This window comes from Hoplias malabaricus, chromosome 3 (genome assembly GCF_029633855.1).
Source record: "Hoplias malabaricus isolate fHopMal1 chromosome 3, fHopMal1.hap1, whole genome shotgun sequence".
NCBI lineage: Eukaryota > Metazoa > Chordata > Actinopteri > Characiformes > Erythrinidae > Hoplias > Hoplias malabaricus.
This window is the reverse complement of record NC_089802.1, coordinates 31,484,608-31,491,043: the sequence shown is the minus strand read 5'-3', so window position 1 is coordinate 31,491,043 and position 6,436 is coordinate 31,484,608.

The window sequence follows — 6,436 nt, the reverse complement described above, 5'->3', positions numbered from 1 at the left end:
TCTCAAAGGGAACCTACAAATGACCCCTTCTTAACCTTCATGTCCCTTTGTTAGTTCATGTCCCTGGTCATGTTAATCACTAATCAAGATCTCATATCAGTCCAAGAGAGTATGACTGGCATCACTCTTTGAGGTTTCATTTGCATTTTTTATTTGCATTTACATTTGCATTTGCACATTTGTTAGTAGAATGGTCTTCCTTCTTCCCCTTTACTCAGCTCATTGATAGCTAAAACAGCCTTCTGTTATCTAACATGACAGCACTGGCTCTCAAGGATCTCCTCCAAGTGTGCTGAGCTGTCCAATAACATTGTTGATTGAGGGAATCTGTTATTGCTTCTGCTTGGTGGCTAGCGGCCTACTATCACTGCTGCTATTGTCAACACAGTAGCTTTGTATAATAAATAACTTTGTATTACTGCTGTTAGCTGCTGTTATTTTGTCCAAGGAAGCCTATTTTTATTGCTACTTCTTGGCAGCTTGCACCCTGCAGACACTGCTAATTGTGACTAAGGCAGCTGCGGCTTGGTGGCTAGCGGCCTACTATCACTGCTGCTATGGTCAACACAGGTAGCTAGTTTTATTACTATTGCTTGGCAGCTAACAGCTTGATATTACTGCTGCTAGCTGCTGCTATTTTGTCCAAGGGAGCCTATTTTCATTGCTACTTCTTGGCAGCTTGCACCCTGCTGACACTGCTACTAGCTGCTGCTAATAGTGACTAATGCAGCTGCGGCTTGGTGGCTACCAACTCTCACCATTGCTAACTGTGCTGTCCTGTACTCTCTGTATTTGTGTTTTTGTTTGTCTTATGGTGTTCTTTGTGTTATCTTTCAAAGTGCTTTGGAAAGGAAACATTATATTTTTCCACATTATATATTTCCAGTGAGTTGGCAAGATCTCACTGAAGATTAACCAATGTTATACCTTTCACCTTCCACTCTCACAAAAAACTACAACACATTATGGCAAGAATAATTCATGTATGCTTGATGTTGATTTTTAAGTAAACAAAAAATAATCACATGTTCAGTGCATTTACACATTATTTAGGGGATCAGGAGCCTCCCAACACACAAACTATGATACAAAGTCTGAAAACATGAGATTAAACAAGTCATTCTGATTTTGTGCTACTTTTATACAGAGTGCAGACAGTTTAGCTTTGCTTCACCTAAGTCTAAGTAAGACTTCATATACTTGTGCTATTTTAACCAAAGCATGTCACAGATGTAGAATCTGTCCCCTTAAAATGAAATTCATCCAATTCATATTTGTGATTCCTCACTGTGCTGCTTGAACCATCCATCCATTATCTGTAACCTCTTATCCAATTTAGGGTCGCGGGGGGTCCAGAGCCTACCTGGAATCATTGGGCGCAAGGCGGGAATTCACTCACTTCCGAGTCGCCAATCCACCTGCAACGTGTGTTTTTGGACTGTGGGAGGAAACCGGAGCACCCGGAGGAAACCCACGCGGACAACACACCAACTCCTCACAGACAGTCACCCGGAGCGGGAATCGAACCCACAACCTCCAGGTCCCTGGAGCTGTGTGACTGAGACACTACACTGCGATACTACTTATCATCATGAAATCTTTGATTCAGAATCTTCCTTAAAAGAAGTTGCTAAGGGACAGTGCCAGTTTGTAACTATAGCCTCATACTGAACATCTCATATAGACACCTAAGTGACAAGATTCAAGTAGTAGATAACAAGATTAACCTGAGAAAACACTTTGTCCTGAGCGTGAGAAAGACCTTTCTGCTGACGTCTGTTTTTTTTTTTCATGGGAAACTTGAGACTTGATGGAGGAGTTTTTTTGCTGTGCTGTTTCTGTCTAGATATGACACATTTCGGTATTAAAAAGACTGCCCACAGATGTGTGTGTATGGGTGGCCAGGTGAATTTGTGAAATTGTCCACAGGTGTGAGTGTGTGAGCGACTGGGTGAGTATGTGAAACTGTCCACAGGTGTGAGTGTGTAAGTGACTTGGTGAGTGTGTGAAACTGTCCACAGATGTGAGTGTGTGAGTGACTGGGTGCATGTGTGAAACCGTCCATGGGTGTGAGTGACTGGGTGAGTGTGTGAAACGGTCCACAGGTGTGAGTGACTGGGTGAGTGTGTGAAACAGTCCACAGGTGGGAGTGTGTGAGTGACTGGGTGAGTATGTGAAATTGTCCACAGGTGTGAGTGTGTGAGTGACTGAGTAAGTGTGTGAAACTGTCCTGAGCAGTGCGTGTGTGAGTGACTGGGTGAGTGTGTGAAAGTGTCCAGAGGTGTGAGTGTGTGAGTGATTGCGTGAGTGTGTGAAAGTGCTCAGAGGTGTGAGTGACTGGGTGAGTGTGTGAAACTGTTCACAGGTTTTGAGTGTGCGAGTGACTAGGTGAGTGTGTGAAACCGTCCACAGGTTTTGAGTGTGTGAGTGACAGGGTGAGTGCGTGAAACTGTCCACAGGTTTTGAGTGTGTGAGTGACTGGGTGAGTGTGTGAAACTGTCCACAGGTTTTGAGTGTGTGAGTGATTGTGTGAGTGGCAGGGTGAGTGTGTGAAATCGTCCACAGGTGCGAGTGTGTGAATGACTTGCTGAGTGTGTGAAACTGTCCTCAGGTGTGAGTGTGTGAGTGACTGGGTGAGTGTGTGAAACCGTCCATGAGTGTGAGTGACTGCGTGAGTGTGTGAAACTGTCCACAGGTGTGAGTGTGTGAAACCGTCCACAGGTGTGAGTGACTGGGTGAGTGTGTGAAACTGTCCACAGGTTTTGAGTGTGTGAATGACTGGGTGAGTGTGTGAAACTGTCCACAGGTCTTGAGTGTGTGAGTGACAGGGTGAGTGTGTGAAACTGTCCACAGCTTTTGAGTGTGTGAGTGACTGTGTGAGTGTGTGAGTGACTGTGTGAGTGTGTGAAACTTGTGTGAGTGTGAGTGTGTGGAATTGTCCACGGGTGAGAATATGTGAGTGACTGGGTGAGTGTGTGAAACTGTCCACAGGTCTTGAGTGTGTGAGTGACAGGGTGAGTGTGTGAAACTGTCCACAGCTTTTGAGTGTGTGAGTGACTGTGTGAGTGTGTGAGTGACTGTGTGAGTGTGTGAAACTTGTGTGAGTGTGAGTGTGTGGAATTGTCCACGGGTGTGAATATGTGAGTGACTTGGTGAGTGTGTGAAACCGTCCATGGTTGAGAGTGACTGGGTGAGTGTGTGAAACTGTCCACAGTTTTGAGTGTGAGAGTGACTGGGTGAGTGTGTGAAACTGTCCACAGGTTTTGAGTGTGTGAGTGACAGGGTGAGTGTGTGAAACTGTCCACAGGTTTTGAGTGTGTGAGTGACTGGGTGAGTGTGTGAAACTGTCCATGGGTGTGAGTGACTGGGTGAGTGTGTGAAACCGTCCACAGGTGTGAGTGACTGGGTGAGTGTGTGAAACTGTCCACAGGTTTTGAGTGTGTGAGTGACTAGGTGAGTGTGTGAAACTGTCCACAACTTTTGAGTGTGTGAGTGACTGGGTGAGTGTGTGAGTGACTGTGTGAGTGTGTGAAATTTGTGTGACTGCGAGTGTGTGAAATTTTCCACGGGTGTGAATATGTAAGTGACTTGGTGAGTGTGTGAAACCGTCCATGGGTGTGAGTGACTGGGTGAGTGTGTGAAACTGTCCACAGGTTTTGAGTGTGTGAGTGACTGGGTGAGTGTGTGAAACTGTCCAGATGTTTTGAGTGTGTGAGTGACAGGGTGAGTGTGTGAAACTGTCCACAGGTTTTGAGTGTGCGAGTGACAGGGTGAGTGTGTGAAACTCTCCACAGGTTTTGAGTGTGTGAGTGACTGGGTGAGTGTGTGAAACCGTCCACAGGTGTGAGTGACTGGGTGAGTGTGTGAAACTGTCCACAGGTGTGAGTGTGTGAAACCGTCCACAGTTGTGAGTGTGTGAGTGACTGGGTGAGTGTGTGAAATGGTCCACAGGTTTTGAGTGTGTGAGTGACAGAGTGAGTGTTTGAAACTGTCCACAGGTTTTGAGTGTGTGAGTGATTGTGTGAGTGACTGTGTGAGTGGCAGGCTGAGTGTGTGAAACCGTCCACAGGTGCGAGTGTGTGAATGACTTGGTGAGTGTGTGAAACTGTCTGCAGGAGTGAGTGTGTTAGTGACTGGGTGAGTGTGAAACCGTCCATGGGTGTGAGTGACTGGGTGAGTGTGTGAAACCGTCCACAGGTGTGAGTGACTGGGTGAGTGTGTGAAACTGTCCACAGGTTTTGAGTGTGTGAGTGACTGGGTGAGTGTGTGAAACTGTCCACAGGTGTGAGTGTTTGAAAGTGACCAGAGGTGTGAGTGACTGGGTGAGTGTGTGAAACTGTCCACAGGTTTTGAGTGTGTGAAGGACTGGGTGAGTGTGTGAAACCGTCCATGGGTGTGAGTGACTGGGTGAGTGTGTGAAACCGTTAACAGGTGTGAGTGACTGGGTGAGTGTGTGAAACCGTCCATGGGTGTGAGTGACTGGGTGAGTGTGTGAAACTGTCCACAGGTGTGAGTGTGTGAGTGACAGGGTGAGTGTGTGAAACTGTCCACAGGTTTTGAGTGTGCGAGTGACAGGGTGAGTGTGTGAAACTGTCCACAGGTTTTGAGTGTGTGAGTGACTGGGTGAGTGTGTGAAACCGTCCATGGGTGTGAGTGACTGGGTGAGTGTGTGAAACTGTCCACAGGTTTTGAGTGTGTGAGTGACTGGGTGAGTGTGTGAAACTGTCCAGATGTTTTGAGTGTGTGAGTGACAGGGTGAGTGTGTGAAACTGTCCACAGGTTTTGAGTGTGCGAGTGACAGGGTGAGTGTGTGAAACTCTCCACAGGTTTTGAGTGTGTGAGTGACTGGGTGAGTGTGTGAAACCGTCCACAGGTGTGAGTGACTGGGTGAGTGTGTGAAACTGTCCACAGGTGTGAGTGTGTGAAACCGTCCACAGGTGTGAGTGTGTGAGTGACTGGGTGAGTGTGTGAAATGGTCCACAGGTTTTGAGTGTGTGAGTGACAGAGTGAGTGTTTGAAACTGTCCACAGGTTTTGAGTGTGTGAGTGATTGTGTGAGTGACTGTGTGAGTGGCAGGCTGAGTGTGTGAAACCGTCCACAGGTGCGAGTGTGTGAATGACTTGGTGAGTGTGTGAAACTGTCTGCAGGAGTGAGTGTGTTAGTGACTGGGTGAGTGTGAAACCGTCCATGGGTGTGAGTGACTGGGTGAGTGTGTGAAACCGTCCACAGGTGTGAGTGACTGGGTGAGTGTGTGAAACTGTCCACAGGTTTTGAGTGTGTGAGTGACTGGGTGAGTGTGTGAAACTGTCCACAGGTGTGAGTGTTTGAAAGTGACCAGAGGTGTGAGTGACTGGGTGAGTGTGTGAAACTGTCCACAGGTTTTGAGTGTGTGAAGGACTGGGTGAGTGTGTGAAACCGTCCATGGGTGTGAGTGACTGGGTGAGTGTGTGAAACCGTTAACAGGTGTGAGTGACTGGGTGAGTGTGTGAAACCATCCATGGGTGTGAGTGACTGGGTGAGTGTGTGAAACTGTCCACAGGTGTGAGTGTGTGAGTGACAGGGTGAGTGTGTGAAACTGTCCACAGGTTTTGAGTGTGCGAGTGACAGGGTGAGTGTGTGAAACTGTCCACAGGTTTTGAGTGTGTGAGTGACTGGGTGAGTGTGTGAAACCGTCCATGGGTGTGAGTGACTGGGTGAGTGTGTGAAACTGTCCACAGGTTTTGAGTGTGCGAGTGACAGGGTGAGTGTGTGAAACTGTCCACAGGTTTTGAGTGTGTGAGTGACTGGGTGAGTGTGTGAAACCGTCCATGGGTGTGAGTGACTGGGTGAGTGTGTGAAACTGTCCACAGGTGTGAGTGTGTGAAACCGTCCACAGGTGTGCGTGACAGGGTGAGTGTGTGAAACTGTCCACAGGTTTTGAGTGTGCGAGTGACAGGGTGAGTGTGTGAAACTGTCCACAGGTTTTTAGTGTGTGAATGACTGGGTGAGTGTGTGAAACCGTCCACAGGTGTGAGTGACTGGGTGAGTGTGTGAAACTGTCCACAGGTTTTGAGTGTGAGAGTGTCTGGGTGAGTGTGTGAAACTTTCCACAGGTTTTGAGTGTGTGAGTGACAGGGTGAGTGTGTGAAACTGTCCACAGGTTTGAGTGTGCGAGTGACAGGGTGAGCGTGTGAAACTGTCCACAGGTTTTGAGTGTGAGAGTGACTGGATGAGTGTGTGAAACTGTCCACAGGTTTTGAGTGTGTGAGTGACTGGGTGAGTGTGTGAAACCGTCCATGGGTGTGAGTGACTGGGTGAGTGTGTGAAACTGTCCACAGGTGTGAGTGTGTGAAACTGTCCACAGGTTTTGAGTGTGTGAATGACTGGGTGAGTGTGTGAAACCGTCCGTGGGTGTGAGTGACTGGGTGAGTGTGTGAAACTGTCCACAGCTTTTGAG